We start from the raw sequence: 16,120 nt of genomic DNA, 5'->3' as shown, positions 1-16,120 counted from the left end.
TAATTCGTCACTGTTTTGTAGCAGGTGAGTAACCGAGAGTTTCTGTGGTTGTCTAGAAGTAATAATAGGCTGGGTTTATTTTACATGGTTATGAAATAATACAAAGTATAGTTAATTCAAACAACCTTAAACATCATGCTTTTCTAATGAATATATTTTACATCATTTATTGAATAAACACCTACCCATAAGCACAACAGACTGCTTACAAAGACAAGTAGATGATTCAACTCAAAGCCTTCTTATTCTCCCAGCAATGGCGACCCAGTTCATTCAAAGTCCCATATTTGCACAACCGTCAGTCACGTCAGAACAGAAGCCCTGCTCTGGGCGCTGATTTGTCATAGTGCTCACCCCCTTTTGTTGGACTTCCCAGTGGATTTCTGACCTTCCACACTGGCCTTCAGGGCCCTTGTGGGCAGGACCCTGTCTTATTCATGACTGAGCAGAGCCCAATGAAGAGTCTGGCAGAGGCAGGGCAACCGATCACTCCATGCTGGGCTGCCTGGGCTCAGCTCAGCTCCAGCAGAGATGCTGCTCCCTTCTCTCCTGTCTACTGAGATAACATACGTTCCTTCCTAAAAGCTACTACCCCGCTGCAATAAGTCCTATCAGCTGAAACACTTTAATTTCTCAGTTCCAACTGGTATCCATCTTCTTTAAAATTTTTTGTGTGGTTTTAGCACTAACTTGCCAATGACAAATGACCCGAAATATTTTGATTCAGAGAGCGGTCCACAATCACTATGTAAAATGATGTCTCTACCATACCGTGCCAGTGAAAGTAATAACAAATCAGTCATTGAATTATGAAATTAATTTTCTCCTGCGCCTCTGTGGCAAAGCATGTGATTTCAATGGTTATCTGACATCAGCCTAGTGACCCTAGCTGGTATGCTGCACCAACTGGCAGGCGCTTTAGGAAACTGAAAACTTGAACTGTTACTTCCTACACCACCGCCTCAGTGCAGCAAGCAGTGTGCCCATTTCACAGCTCAGTCTTCTTTTAAATACGGCGAGAGCAACCCTCACTTTTCAAAAGTTCATTAACAAAGACTGTGACTCATTTTTGGATACCCATGTGGAAATAACAACTCCTCCCTTTGCTGAGAAACGGCTTAAACAAGTGCACGAGAACCACAGGAAGTAATAATACAGATCTCGCCGGTGTCGGTGGACTTACAATTCCCTCTCGGACAGTGGGGACCACAAAGGCGCTGCCACTACTTCTTGTCTTTCAGGCCCCTAAAAGAACTCTCATGTGGGCTTATAAGGGGCTGCTTCCAAGCTGTACCAATTTCTCCCTATTTCCTGGCTCCTTGCTCACACTGGGAAGTCAAGAAGTAACCATTCTGGTGGTACTTTTGAGAAAGTGACCGGATACGAAGTGAAGAGGTGATCCAACCTTAGTAAAGCCCCCCCCGCCCCACTAATTACAAAAACGAAAAACATAACTCCAACCTTTGGACTTAAAGTAGAATTAATCTTAAGCGAATACTCAAGGGAAGCTTATCAACAGGTGTCTGAAATAATTTCTAGAAGCCCTAAAAGCGCAGTCCCTCGCCCAATGGGAGAAGTAAGCCCTCCTTCTGTAGGAGAACCCCGCTGTTCCCAGAGGTGAACAGTCAGCGCGAGCCCCGGGCCACACCCGAAACCGCCCCCCCTAGAGCGTCCCGTGCCTCCCGAGCCAGAGTCCCCCTTCCCGGGGAGCCCCCATCCCACAGCTCTCCGTGCACAGGTTCACGGGGCGCGTCCTTGCTCCTGGAGCAGTTAAGGAGAGAAAAAGAGAAAAACGAACCAGGAACCGGCTGGAGCGTGAGAACCGAGACGCCGTGTCCTGCGCAGGGGCTCGTCCAGCACCACCCGGCGCCGTCAGAGTCCGGGAACCTGCTGCGCGACTCGGCACGCCTCTGGCGGCTCCTGCTGCTGCACCGGACCTCCGCACCGTCGCTGTCGCAGCATCTGGGCACTGCCGCCCGGCCCCCTGGGCGTCAGAAGCTCTCACAGCTGGGAACCAGGCCCCGCCCCCGGGAGGACAGCGCTGGGTCCCGGCCCCCGCCCAGAGTAGGTGCGCTCCAACCCCCTGGGAGTGGCCTCCTCCCCTGCCCTGCCCGCCCCTTCGCTCCAGGTGCGGCCCCCCAGGCACATTACCCTCCCACCTGGTGGAGAGGTAGACAGGACTTTCCCTGGGAATCCCCACGCCGCTGGTGACGTGGGCCCACGGGTGGATGGTGGATTTCCCGCTGCTCGGACACTTGCTGCTGGGTTGCAGTGTGGGTGTGACCGCGCGAGGAGGTTGCGGCCGCCCTGCACCTGCCGCAACTTCTGAGCTGGCGGGAAGTCCGAGCACCACAGCGAGGCTGAGCAAGATCTTGGTCTTCCCAGAACCCACCCGACCGCACCTCGCTGGGCCGGCCTGACACCAGCCGGGTTCATTCATTCATTTGCTCCCGGTTGAGCGTCCACTCCAGCACTGAGGCTACAAGGGTGGTCAAAAACACCGCAAGACTCGGCCCTCAAGAGCCAGGCATTCCCATGGGGAAGGATAAACAGATTAAGCATGTATTACGTGAGGTATTCTATGTGGGGTGCATTATGTGGTAAGTACCTTGAAAAATAAGGTTGAAAAGTTCTAAGAAGTGCTCAGAGAAGAAACAAGCCTACACTGATGCAAGGAAATGCAGGAGCACCCTATGGCCACAAGCTGGGACAGTTTGAGCTACAAAGTGAAGTAATATTGGATTACAACCCGAAGTAAACCAAGACATCATGAGTCCACAATGATATAAATAAGTGGTTGAATAAATAAATAAATGGTGGAGAAGGGATAAATCACCCCTGCAGAAGAATTCCTGTATGGTTTGCTCAACACGACTTTTCCCCCAAAAGCATGAAATGGGGAAAGGGAGTATAACTCTACACTGGAGAGACCTGAAAGCCACTCCCTCAGGCCGGGTGATCAAGGTCAACATTAACAGTCATGTTCATATTAATAGCTGTACTTTTGATATGACGTGATGAAAATGTCACTTTTCCTCTGTGGTCTTCCTTCCTCCCCCAAACCCACAACCCTAGCCTTACCATTAGAGAAACATCAGACAAATGCCAATGATGGGACATTCTACAAAACACCAAAAATTTCTCAAAGCTGTCAACATCATCCAAAGCAAGGCAAATCTGAAAAATTGCCATAGCCTAGAGGAGCCTCGGAGACACAATTCCATGTAATGTAGTTACCTAGGGTGGGGTCCGGGGACAGAAGGACATTAGGTAAAAACTAAGGAAAACTAAATAAAGTGTGGACTTCTGTTAATACTAAAATATCAAGACTGGTTCCTTACTTGTGATGATGTACCATGCTAATGTGAGATGGTAATGATAGGGGGGAATGGGAATGAGGTTTGTGCAAGCAGGGGTGTCCACCCTTTTGGCATCTCTGGGCCACACTGGAAGAAGGGTTGTCTTGGGCCACACATTCAATACATTGCAACACGTAATCACAACAAAAATCTCATAATGTCTTAAGTAAATTTACGATTTTGCGCTGGGCCGCCTTCACAGCCATCCTGTGCTGCATGCGGCCCACGGGCCTCAGGTTGGGCACCCGTGCTTCTCAATTTTTATGCCAATCTAAAACTATTCCAAAAAAAATAAGTTTATTTTTTAAAAAAGCAAAATAGAAAGGATGAGGCATTAGAATATATGCCAACTCTTCCAAGATAAGAAAACGCTTGAGGGAGGAAACAACAGTATTTGGGTTAAGACCATTTCAAGCTGGAGGGATCTGTAAAGGTAAAGTCCCAAAGGCAGGTGCAAGCTCGGTGTCTTGGGATAATATCAGTGTGCGCGGGACAGAATGAGAAGGGACGGAGTGACAGGTGGTGAGGTGAGGAGTGACAGGTGGCGAGGTGAGGAGTAGAAAATGAAACGTGTAGGGCCCAGGTGGTCATAATGGTTTTTAAATCTTACTTTGCTTGAGAAGAAAAGCTACGAAAGGATTTTTAGCAGAAGAGACCTATGCTGTGCTTTTTTTTTTCTATTGTTGTGTTAAGTAGATTAGGGGACAAGCATGTGAGTGAGCCAATCGGTTAGGAAGCTCTGATGGTTAATTGTATGTGTCAACTTGACTGGGCCATGGGACTCCCAGGTGGTTTGTTAAACATGGTTCTGGGTGTGCCTGTGAAGGTGTTTCTGGATGAGAATACTTTTGAATGGGTAGACTGAGTAAATCAGATGGCCCTTCCCATCATGGGTGGGACTCATCTATCTGTTGAAAGCCTAAATAGAATAAAGAGCAAGATAGGGGAGAATCTTTTCTCTCTTGGCTTGACTGTCTTTAACCAGGAACATCAACTCCTGCCTTCGACTTGCCTTCAAACCAGAGCTTACACCCTTTGCTCTCCTGCTTCTTAGGCCTTCAAACTCAGACTGGGATTAGATCACCAACTTTCCTGGGACCTCAGCTCGCAACTGCAGATCATGGGACTTCTCGGCCTCCGCAATTGAGTGAGCCAGTTCCTTAGTCATTCTCATTCTCATTCTCTCTCTCTCTCTCTCTCTCTCTCTCTCTCTCTCTCTCTCTCTCTCTCTCTCTCTCTCTCTCTCTCTCCCTCTCTCTCTCTCTCTCTTCAGTTTCTCCTTCTCTCCCTCCACAGATGGCTAAGACTGGCATAGAAGAAAAGGAGGGAACCTGGCTTCTAGGTGCAGAGGCTCTTAAATTGATGAAAGAACAGAAAATAATCCTGAGGAAAACAGTGAGTCACCAGTCACCACTAGGCTCCTACTCATGATCCCTTTACTATCCTCAAGTCCAGATGACGGGTTAGAGGCCATGTGAGAACCACCTCTGAGTGTGGGAGGCTTCCAAAGCAAGCCAATCTAAACGCTGGTGTTCGTCCTCTAGCATTTCATTTTCATTCTGATTTGCGTGAAAATTCAGTAAATCCATTAACCCGTGAAAAATTCTAAGTAAGCTTAGAAAAATTACTTGAAAAACAATGCAACAAATAATTCATAGGAAAGCAAATTTCTTGTTGGTCTGTAAGCTTATTTTGCTGTGCCTGGTACACAAGGAGGGTAGAAATCAAGTGGTGGAAGTTGTACTATTTTGATTTAATTAAATGTTTTCCCTGCCTGTAATTCCTTAAAGGACACTGTTATATTCTTATATTGACCCAAATTGCAATTAAGTGAAAACTTTCCTCTTGAGTATTGGCAGACTTGTAAGAGTCCTGAAGTTTAGCGTGCGCTGCCTGCTGTATGCATACAAATAGAATGAGAAAGAGAAAGGGCTGTAAAAATCTGGTCTAGAGGCAGAACTGATCTGCCTAGTAGCTCTTAAGGGAAACCAATATTTCTGCAACTGCTATTATGCATGACAAGTTGCAAAAGTATTTTAAGATGAGACTGTTACTCAACACTCATTTCTGGCAAAACCCCTTTTGCACCATGGCCCTCTCCTGCGGAACTGATAAAAGCGAAAGAAAAGTATAAGCAGAACATAACAAATAAGCCGTGCCTTTTACATATGATAGTTTAGTCATAAACCATTAAATATTGGTTTTGAATGTGAATAATTCACTGAGTTCTCAACAAGTGTCATTTTCACAAGTAAGCTAAACAATTTTTACATCTACATTTTGTTCATTGACCTGAATTTGTGCTATCTGTTTAGAAAGTACATATTTCTACATCAAAAAGCCTTACTCTGGGGCTGAGACGTGGTATTCTTCTCTTTTTCGTCCTCTTCCTCCATCTCATCCCCTTGCTGCACGTCCGTATCTTTGTTTGTCTTCTGTTTCCTTTAACGCACTCCTCAGACGGACTGACTCCTTCCTTCAGTACGGTTTACAACTTCTCTGAGTTCATGGACCACAGCCATCATCCCTTCATGACCCTTAAGAAAATGTAAAAGTATAATATTGGCACCACAAAAAACAAACATCTTTCAAAATACATTTTTAAGATGAACCAACTAAAAATAATAATGAAAACATTGAAATCTGAACAGTGAACTCACAGATTCAGTGGGCAAAATCTTTTCCTTGAGAATATCCCCTGCCTTTGGGGTGATGATCTTGGGGAGGCCTTGGAGAAACTGGCAGATGTTCCTCGGTCCACAGCTCCTTACCTTGCTGTGTACCCCGAGGGTGAGGAGGAATCTTTGGTACAAGCTGACATGGCCTTGCATAACCAGCTGTGGGTGTTGAAAGCAAGCCACTCCAGCTGATTTCTGCCAGCCCTATTTTCTGCAGGTTGGTGATGAGCAAAGGTACTTTATGAAACAGGAAACTTTTGCCACAACTCTACATCCCCAGCTGCCTGAAGACACATTTACTAAACAAATGCCCCCATGCAAATCAGAGTTGATTACTGGCAAACGTAAGTGGGGGACACAACCTACTCAAACCCATGTCTTTCATGGTCCTGGTATATCACCTTGCCAACTTCAGTAATGAGTAGACCCTTCTTCAAGGAGAAGAAATGTATGGCACTCAGTGCTGACAAATTATCTCACTCTAATGTTACCCAAATAGTAACCATATAAATACAGTGTTACTTACATAAATATGGTGTAAATTCCTATGACTACAAAATATAAGATCCAAACCAATCTACATATTAACAGGACAAAATTAATAAGATTAAAATAAACATTGATTTAATGTTTTGTTGAAGTGAAATCAAAAACGTTTGTTCTGAAACTAGAAAAATGCATTGGGGTATTTTGTACTTGTTATCTGTAAGATTCTCTCTACTTTTAAGGCAATAGGCACTCATTTGAATGATCCTCATTATCATTGCTATGATTTTTTCCTTCAAAATTCAATGTGCATCTTGAATCATCAATTCATAAATGTTTCAGCTTTATTGAGGTGTAATTGACAAATAAAATCGTGAGATATTTAAAGTGTTCAAAGTGTGCAAGTGATATACGTATACGTTGTGAAGAGTCATTAAAAAGGTGATGTCTCCACCTTTGTTCTATGTCAAGATTTCTTTAGCTATTTGGGGTCTTTTGTGATTCCATGCAAATTTTAGAATTATTTGTTCTAGTTCTGTGAAAAATGCCATGAGAATTTTGATAGAGATTGCATTGAATCTTAGACTGCTTGGGTAATACGGACATTTGTAACCGAGCCCAAGTTCAGCTGCCTATTGCAATGAAAACCAAACTTGTGACACAGGTGTTAGTGAGAAGGAAAGTGATTTACTCGAGTGCCAACATCTTGAGTAGATGGGCAGACTCCTGTCCTCAAAAACCCATCTTAACATCTCTAGTCAAACCAACAATTCTTCTAGGGAGTTGGTGGGAATTCAGAAGGGACATCACTCCTAGGGGGAGAGAGGACATGCTGTTTCTCTTGGGAGTAAGGGGAAGGGGGACTGAAAGGGGAGTCACACAACTTCTGCCCAAGCTCACTCCCTTCATGTGGTTTTACCTCTCTATTTGCATCAGCATTCCATAAAGCCACCTGTGGTTTTTGGCAGGCACCAGGGGACCTCCCAACTGCAGTGAGAGCTGAAGTACAGGACTTGATTAAACACTTTGACTTGTTACAAAATACATAACTTTGATTATTAGCTGGGAGATACTAAATTATGGATACAACTTAGCATCTTAGTGAAGGCAGAGGTTTTTACAAATAGGAAGGAGAGGGAGAGCAGAACAAAGAGATTAGGAGAGGGGTGGCGGACATGCAGGCAGCGGGTGTCCTTGCTGGTGCTGACATGGACCTTGATGGTCAGTGTTCTTGAGTCAGGACTTCGAGGTTAGACTGTTTCTTAGGTTTACGCAGGTACTGAACCTGTTGATTCCAGTAAAGCATACTTAGAAAAGAAACTTTTAATGTGTAAACTCTAGCTTTGAGAGATAAACCAGTTTAGAGTAACAAGATAAAGAAAGTACAGTATATTCATTCCCCACTACAATTTTAACAATATTAATTCTTCCAATTCATGAACATAGATATCTTTCTGATAATTTGTATCTCAATTTCTTTCATCCATGTCTTACAGTTTTCAATGTACAAGTCCTTCTCCTCCTTGGTTAAATTTATTCTTAGGTATATTATTCATTTTGATGAAATTGTAAGTGGTATTGTTTTCTTAATTTCTCTTTTGATAGTTCATTATTAGTGTATAGATACACAACTGATTTTTGTATATTAATTGTGTACCCTGCAACTACACTGAATTTGTTCATTAGTTCTAACAGGTTTTTGGTGGAATCCTTAGGACTTTCTATCCATACTATCATGTGATCTGCAAATAGTGACAATTTTACTTCTTCCTTTCCAATTTGGATGTCTTTTTATTCATTTGACTTGTCTAGTTGCTCTGGCTTGGATTTCCATTACTATATTGAGTAAAAGTGACGGTAGTGAGCATCCTTGGCTGATCTCGGAGGAAAAGTTTTAAGCTTTTCACCATTGAGTGTGACATCAGCTCTGGGCTTGTCTTACATAGTCTTTATTATATTGAGGTACATCCCCTCTATACACACATTGTTGAGAGGTTTCTTTATGAATGGATGTTGAATTTTGTCAAATACATTTTCTGCATAATTAAGATGACCACATGATTTTCATCTTCCATTTCATTAATGTGGTGCGCCACACTGATTGATTTGTGTGTGTTGAAATATCCTTGCATCCCAGGTATAAATTCCACTTAATCATGGTGAGTGATACTTTTAATGTATTGTTGAATTTCTTTTGCTAACTTTTTTTGGTAATTTTTATTTATGTTCATCAAGGATATTGGCCTGTCATTTTCTTTTCTTATAGTGTCTTTGTCTGGTTTTCATATCAGGATAATGCTGGCCTCATAAAATGAGTTTAGACATGTTCCCCCTTTCATTTTTTGAAAGAGCTTGGAAAGGACATTCATTCTTTTCCAAATGTTTTGTAGAATTCACCCATAAAGCCATCTGGTCCTGCACTCTGGTTTGTTAGGAGGTTTTCTTTACTGATTCAACATTTTTAGTGGTAATCAGTGTGTTCAGATTTTCTAATTTTTTATTATTCAGTCTGGTAGGTTATATATTTCTAGGAATATATCTCTCTTTTTTTGGTTGTTTAATTTTTGACATATAATTGTCTATAGAGTCTCTTATAATCCTTTGTATTCATGTAGTATCAGTTTTAATATTTCCTCATTTCTGATTTCATTTATTTGAGTCCTCTCTTTGTCAGTTTGTTACATTTTTCAAATAATCAGTTCTTAGTCTCATTGGTCTTTTCTATTGTATTTTTAGTGTCTATTTTGTTTATTTCTACTCTGATCTTGGTTATTTCCTTTCTTCCTACAAACTTTGTTTTCTTTCTTTTAGTTATTTGAGGCATAAAGTCAGGTTGTTTATTTAGCCTTCTTTTTTTCAGATTTTATTTATTTATTTTTAGAGAGAAAGGAAGGCAATTGATTGGTTGCCTCTCATGCACCCCCTGCTGGGGGCCTCAGACATGTGCCCTCACAGAGAATCAAACTATTACAGAACAGACCCGGGGCGGGGGGAGTGAACGATATACTATTACCAAATGATCCCACCCTTGTGCTCTAGGAGTCCCCCACCCCATACTAGGTTCACCTTTCCCACCTCCAAGGAAAGACGTTTCTCAATGCCAGAGATTGGTGAAAAGGAAGGGGATTATTTAAAGAGTTATACGAACTTAAGAGTAATAATGTCTTCACTGAGATCTGAAAGTCCTTTAGAATACTCACAAATGCACAGTCCTTCCTCCCCCTCTTCCTAGTCCTGGGTACTGTATCTCAGAAAAAGAAATAGAAGTCCGTGGTTCTTCTCTGCCCAAGCTGTGTGATCCCGAAAAGAAAGACACGTGGTCCCAAAAAGATGCTGCATGGCTGCCGAGCCTGGGTTTAAATCCCTGCGCCAGTCTTCCTCTGCAGCACCATTTCCGGCTCCTCCCACAATTGGCCACAGCTGCCAGCATTCCCATATTTTTCCAGCTTTACTGGGCTGCCATAGTAAGTCTGGGCAGGTATGGCTCTGTGGTATGGAGCCAATCATCTCCAAGCTCTTATACAGTCTCTATTTCCAGGAGGAGTTGACTCCCAGTTACATCTGGGTTGAAGTCACTCCCATCCCCCTGGATCAAAGCATGGCCACAGCTTTTTAACATACCTATGAAACCAGTTAAAGGTTACAGATATGCTAAATGACAGTTCTAGAGGTTATCTGCAAAACTGTTACTATTCAAAACAACTCTCAATGACCCTGCTCCATGAGTCCCATCCCCCAGCTCAGACTTGTGGGGGTGAGGACATCCTATATTTTTTTTCCTAATATTTCCTGGATACCCTGAGTTCTGGACCCCATTACAAATCCCTATTTGGGATCTCCCCTTGGCTACAACCTGTCACAGAACCAGTGATCTTTCGGTTCATAGACCAGCACTCAGTCCACTGACCCACAACAACCAGGGCTGGCCTCCTCTTTTCTTAAAGTAGCCGTTTGCTGCTATGAATTTTCCTCTTGAACTGTTTTTGCTACATCTCATAAACTTTGATATGTTGTGTTTTTACTTTTATTTAAGACATTTTTTTAGTTCTCTCTGATTTATTTTTGACCCAATAGTAGCTCAGTAGTATGTTGTTTGATTTGCACATATTTGTGAATTTTTCAGTTTTTTGTTCAAATTAATTTCTAGCTTCATACATCATAATTAGAGAAGACACGGTATGATTTCAATCTTCTTAAATTTATTGAGATTTCTTTTGTGGCATAATATATGACCTATCCTGGAGAATGTTCAATGTGTACTTGAGAAGAATGTGTATCCTTTTGTTGCTGGATGAAATGTTCTGTAAGTGTCTGTTAAATCCATCTGCTCTAATGGGTAGCCTACACCCAATGTTTCCTTACTGGTTTTCTGTGTGGATGACATGTCCATTGTTAAAAGTGGGGGTATTGAATTCACCCACTCTCATTATATTGCTCTCTACTTCTTTCTTCAGGTTTGTTCATGGTTGCCTTATATATTTAGCTACTCCTATGTTTGGTGCATAAATATATACAAATGTAATATCCTCTGGTTGGATTGACCCCTTTATTATTATCAAATGACCTTCTTTGTCTCTTATTACAGTTTTTGGTTTAAAGTCTAATTTGTCTGACATAAGTATGAGATACCCTGCTTTCTTTTTGTTTTCATTTGCATGGGATATCTTTTTCCATCTTTTTACTTTCAGTGTGTGTGTGTGTGTGTGTGTGTGTGTGTGTGTGCAGTGTAAGTGTTTGATAATTAGCTTTGGTTGTAATGCAATTGCCTGGCATTAAGCTTATGATTTCTGAGTCATTCATTTTGAAAACATTCATCTCAACTAAACACAAATAAGGAGCCAGACCACTTAACCCAGTTAAGTTCCCCTTTTAGAAAGCCCTGGGTGACCAAGATAACTGACCTTTGAGTGATCCTGCTTTTCCATTTCATGCTTTAATTCCCACTCTTACATTTCAAATTCACCAGTCAAGAGTGAACCTGTTAAACCCCAGACACCCATCCTCAAACCCAATCAAGGCAGAATCCCAGTGCATGCGTGCATTTATTCTCCCCCCCCTCTTTCTCTCCCCAACGTATGACCTTGCTGCTGTATGGCCCCAGTTGTACTGCATGGCATGTACTGCATAGGACTTGTGAGCAATAAAACTTGATTTGTAAAGCTCCCAGATTATTCCTGCTGAGGCATAATTTTTATATTTACCTTTACAGAGAGATTTATGCTTTTATTTGTTTTTCTGTTACTAATTAGCAGTTCAGCTTGAAGAAGTTCCTTTAACTTTTTTTTATAAGGACAATTTAATGGTGATCAAATCCGTTAGCTTTTGCTTGTGTGGAAAAAGTGATTCTGAAGAAAAACTTCTGGGTAGAGTATTCTTGGTTGATAAGTTTTTCTCATTCAGTACTTTAAATATTACGATGCCGTTCCCTCTGGCCTTCAAAGTGACGGCTGAAATAATAACATGTTTATCATCTTATGGTGCTTCCCTTATATATAACACGTTGTTTTTCTCTTGTTGCTTTTAAGATTCTCTCTGTCTTTAACTTTTGACAATTTAATTATAATGTGTCTCAGTATGGTTCTCTTTAGACTCAGCCCAGTCCCAGTTCTTGGTTGTCTCTCAAACCTTTGTGATTGTTTAAGCTTTCTTTGTTCTTAGTGGCTTCCAGCATTCGAGGATGTACCAAGACTTGTCAGTGACCCAAAGGAGAGAATTTCCGTTAACTCCTCAATGCAGACTGATTCAAAGCCTGATGCTTAGTCAGCAGCTTTTATAATATGCAAATAGGCCTGGGAAAGATGAAGACAGGAATCTCTGTGTGCTCCATCTGTGCTGTGCCCTGGGAGGTATAACTGTATAGCTGGTTAAGAAGTGTTTCTTTGTTTGTTACAATCTTGTGGGGCCTGGAACTGAAGTCCCCCTGGGCATCAGAGCCAGGTGATTAAGGGGTGCATCCCTTGGGCAGCATTTAGAAAAGTCAGGGCATCAGACATTTGCACAAGGTCTTTCCACAGAGATACCAGCTATGTGGAGCTGGCCAGAGCGAGAATGTAGAGACAGCATCCACAGGCTGTCCTCGTCTCTGAAGAGAACCACAGTCAGCCCCTTGCTGTATTTTAAATTAGGAGCCTGAACCTCAGACTGCAGCATTTAAGATATGCAAATAGGCCTCTTTCAGGGAAACCTGGGAGATAGGTGTTTCTGAATGTCACTTCTGTGCTGAGTGCTGGGGGGATAGTGCCAGGATGAGTCCTTGCTAGCCTGTTAAGAACTCTTTCCTTGTTTTCTTAGTTTTGTGGATCGTATGGACAAAACCCCATTGACTTTCAGAGGCAGGCATTTAGGGGGCCCATCCATACGGTGGAAGTCTTAAAAATTGGGGCACTAGACTAGTTCCAAACCCATGGCTCCTCAGGAAGAAGCTGGGACGTTTCTCCCGATTGTGTGTCACCGTGCTGTGTGTGCAGTTTATAGTGACAGTGTGTCTCAGCTTTTCCCACTCTTTGGGCTTTAGTTTTTTTCTTGTTCATCTAATGTGTAGGAGTCACTCAGCTATTTGTTGAATTTTTTTCAGATGGAACTTTTCCGTGTATAGCTGTAGAACCGTTACTGGTTGACAGTAAGGCCAAGGAGGCTCCAGCCTGCAGCAGCACTGGGAGTGGGCTGAGGGTGGGAGTGAAGGGGCTGCTGAGAGCGTAGAGCGAGGCCACGGGAATGGGACCTGGGAGCCACTTGAACACCAAACCATGCTCTCTAGGGATGGAGGTCAGCGGTTTGAGTGCTGAGGGCGTGCAGCCAGTCAAAGAATGCCTTGGCCCACTGCCTGGGGTCATGGCAAGGACATTGAATTTCACCAGGCTGCACTTCCACAAAGCATCAGGCCGTGTTGCCTGGGTAATTGAGCATGTGCCTTGTAGATGCTCTGCCCCAGCAGGGATGCCCCACACTCCATGCAAACGCCTTGCCTGTGGCTGCAGATGACCCGCCCCCACCACTCAGGCCACCTTTGACACTGCCCGAGAGGCCTTAAGGGGTTTCTAGGGGCTGAGAGGCAACCACACATTGATGTTTCTCTCCCTCTCCTTCTCCCTACCTGCCCCTCTCTCTAAAAATCAATGTTTAAAAAAAAAAAGAAATATCCATATGTGAGAGAAACATCAAGCAGTTGCCTTCCACACACCCCCAACCAGGAACCTGGCCTGCATCCCAGGCATGTGTCCTGCCCAGAAATGGAACCAGTGACCTTTTGCTTTGCAGAATGACACCCAACCCACTGAGCCACACCAGTCAGGGCATCAATCTATACTTTTAATTGTCAATAATTTTAAAACTCTCCCTAAAATAAAATGCCAACATATAAGTTTAATTTGATGAAAATGTCTTTATTGAAGAAATTTATGGTCAATTTAGTGCTAATGAATTGAAATGTTATGATACACCTCACAAATACGAACGTGCTAGTAACTGTGGAGGCGCAAATGGAAAACATATGCGGTGAGCACTGCCTGCCCCAGATTACTGCTCTGAGGGCGTTTCCAGCACGTGGCACAGAGAAGGAGAACCCGGGCAGATTCCTTGAGTTGAGGACATGCAGCTAAAGTCCAGGGAGACCAAAGGTGACTAAAATTCATAGTACGGGAGAGTACTGGAGAGAGGGGGATGAATAGAGAGATATCCCAGGAGATGGGTATAGGGTCCCCTCCAGTATTCAGCAGAGAGTTTATCAGTGCGTGTGCACAAGAAAACTAGCTGGCACTGTGGGAAAAACCACTTAAAATAAACGGAAGTAACAGTTCCTCACAGGAGACCATAAATTGTGTTTATTCCCACTAGCCAGGCTGGAAAACTTCATAATTCACAGAGTAAATCGGTCAGAAGAATTTTGGCTCAGTAAGATACAAGTTGTTTCCAAGCAATATAGCAGAACAAACTTCAAGAATGTTTATGGGAAATCAAAATTATCCAGCACCCAACAAGGTATAATACATAATCTGTGACATCCATTCAAAAATCACCAGGCATGTTGAAGAGTAGGAAAATTCAATTTATAATGTGGAGAAAATCAACCAATCAGAATGCATAAAAAAAAATGTTAGGACTAGCAGGCAAGGATGTTAAAACAGTTATTATAACTATATTGTATTTGTTCAAGAGGTTGAGGCAAAAATATTTAAAAGATCCAAACTTCTGTAGATAAAAGATACAGTGTCTGAGGTTAAAAGTAAACAGACTAGTGGAATTAATGGCAAATTGCACATTGCAGAAGGAAAGATTAGTGGGTTAAAGATGGAGCAGTAAAACTACCCAGAATAAAGCACAGACAGAAATTTTAAAAATTAGTTACAAGTATACAAGTACATCGATGATCTTTGATAGAAGTTCAAATGACTATGTTTTCTGATGTTTAATATATAAAAACCCATAGATCCAAGAAGCTTAAGGAACCCAATCATGAGAAACAGGAAGTACACCAAACCACATCATAAGCAATTACTCAACACCACTGATAAAGAGAACATCTTAAAAGAAGCCAGAGGAAAAAAAGATACATTATTTAGACAGGAAAAATGATTTTAAAAAGATAAGGATGGCAACAAATCTCACATCAGAAATAATGCACCAGAGAAACAGTGGAGGACTAAAGGACAAAATACTGAAGGAAAAACCCTGTCAGCTATCAACCATACTTTCTCAGACACACAGAAACTGAAAGAATTCATTATCAACAAATTCACACTATCAGATATGTAAAAGAAAGTCCTCAGGAAAAAGGGAAATGACACTAGAAAGAAATATGGAAGTCCATACAAAAAAAATTGAGACTGGAAATGGTAACTATGTGAATATATACAAGGTTTTTTAATTAAATGTCTTTAAATAATAATTATCTGTTTAAACCAAAATAATAACAGTATAGTGTGGTGTTTATAAAATATATTACTGTAAATCATATGACAATAGTAGCACAATGTCTGGGAAGGCAGAAAAGGAAGCACATCATTGTTAGTTTCTTATACATGAAGTGATACAATATTCCTTGAAAGTAAACTGTGGTAAGGTAACAAGGTATACTATAAACATAAAAGCAAATAAAATGACACAGCAAAGAATTATAACTAACATGCCAGCAAAGGAGAAACCAAATGAATTAAAATACTCAATTGATTCAAAAGAAAGCAGAAAAAGATGAAGAACAGATGAAACGAAACAAATAACAAGATGTTAGATTTCTACTTAACATATAATAATCATATTAAATATAAGTGGTCTAATCACCCCCAGTGAAAAACCAGAAATGGGATGGCTGGGCAAAAAAACGAAGCACAGCTAAATGCTGCCTTAAAAAAAATCACTTGTTAAATATAAAGACACAAACAGGTAAAAACAAAAAGATGGATACAGCATGCTAACACAAATCAAAAGAAAACAGGACTAGCTCTGTTAATGTCAAATACATTTCAGAGCAGAAATATTAGTGAGAATAAAGCCATTTCATAATGATAAATAGATAGATTAGGCAGGGAGAGAAAACATTCTGCAAGTTTGTGCACCTAATATATTTATATTAGGATTCACTCTCTATATTGTACATTCTCC

At 41.8% G+C, this 16,120-nt stretch overlaps 1 protein-coding gene across 1 annotated transcript in view; it reads right to left on the bottom strand.

Annotated features, from left to right (window-relative positions):
* The window catches only part of STX11 (syntaxin 11), a 29,635-nt gene extending 27,635 nt beyond the window's left edge, over window positions 1-2,000 (bottom strand). The window contains exon 1 of the mRNA XM_045843221.1: window positions 1,799-2,000. The gene's annotated coding sequence lies outside the window, so the exon portion shown is untranslated. The remainder of the gene's footprint in view (window positions 1-1,798) is intronic.
* Window positions 2,001-16,120: the final 14,120 nt, after the last annotated feature.

The sequence above is a fragment of the Phyllostomus hastatus genome, unplaced genomic scaffold (assembly GCF_019186645.2).
Source record: "Phyllostomus hastatus isolate PE091 unplaced genomic scaffold, TTU_PhHast_1.1 phas_contig_40, whole genome shotgun sequence".
Lineage (NCBI taxonomy): Eukaryota > Metazoa > Chordata > Mammalia > Chiroptera > Phyllostomidae > Phyllostomus > Phyllostomus hastatus.
The sequence above is the reverse complement of the archived record's forward strand: the minus strand, read 5'-3'. Positions and strand labels throughout refer to the sequence as shown.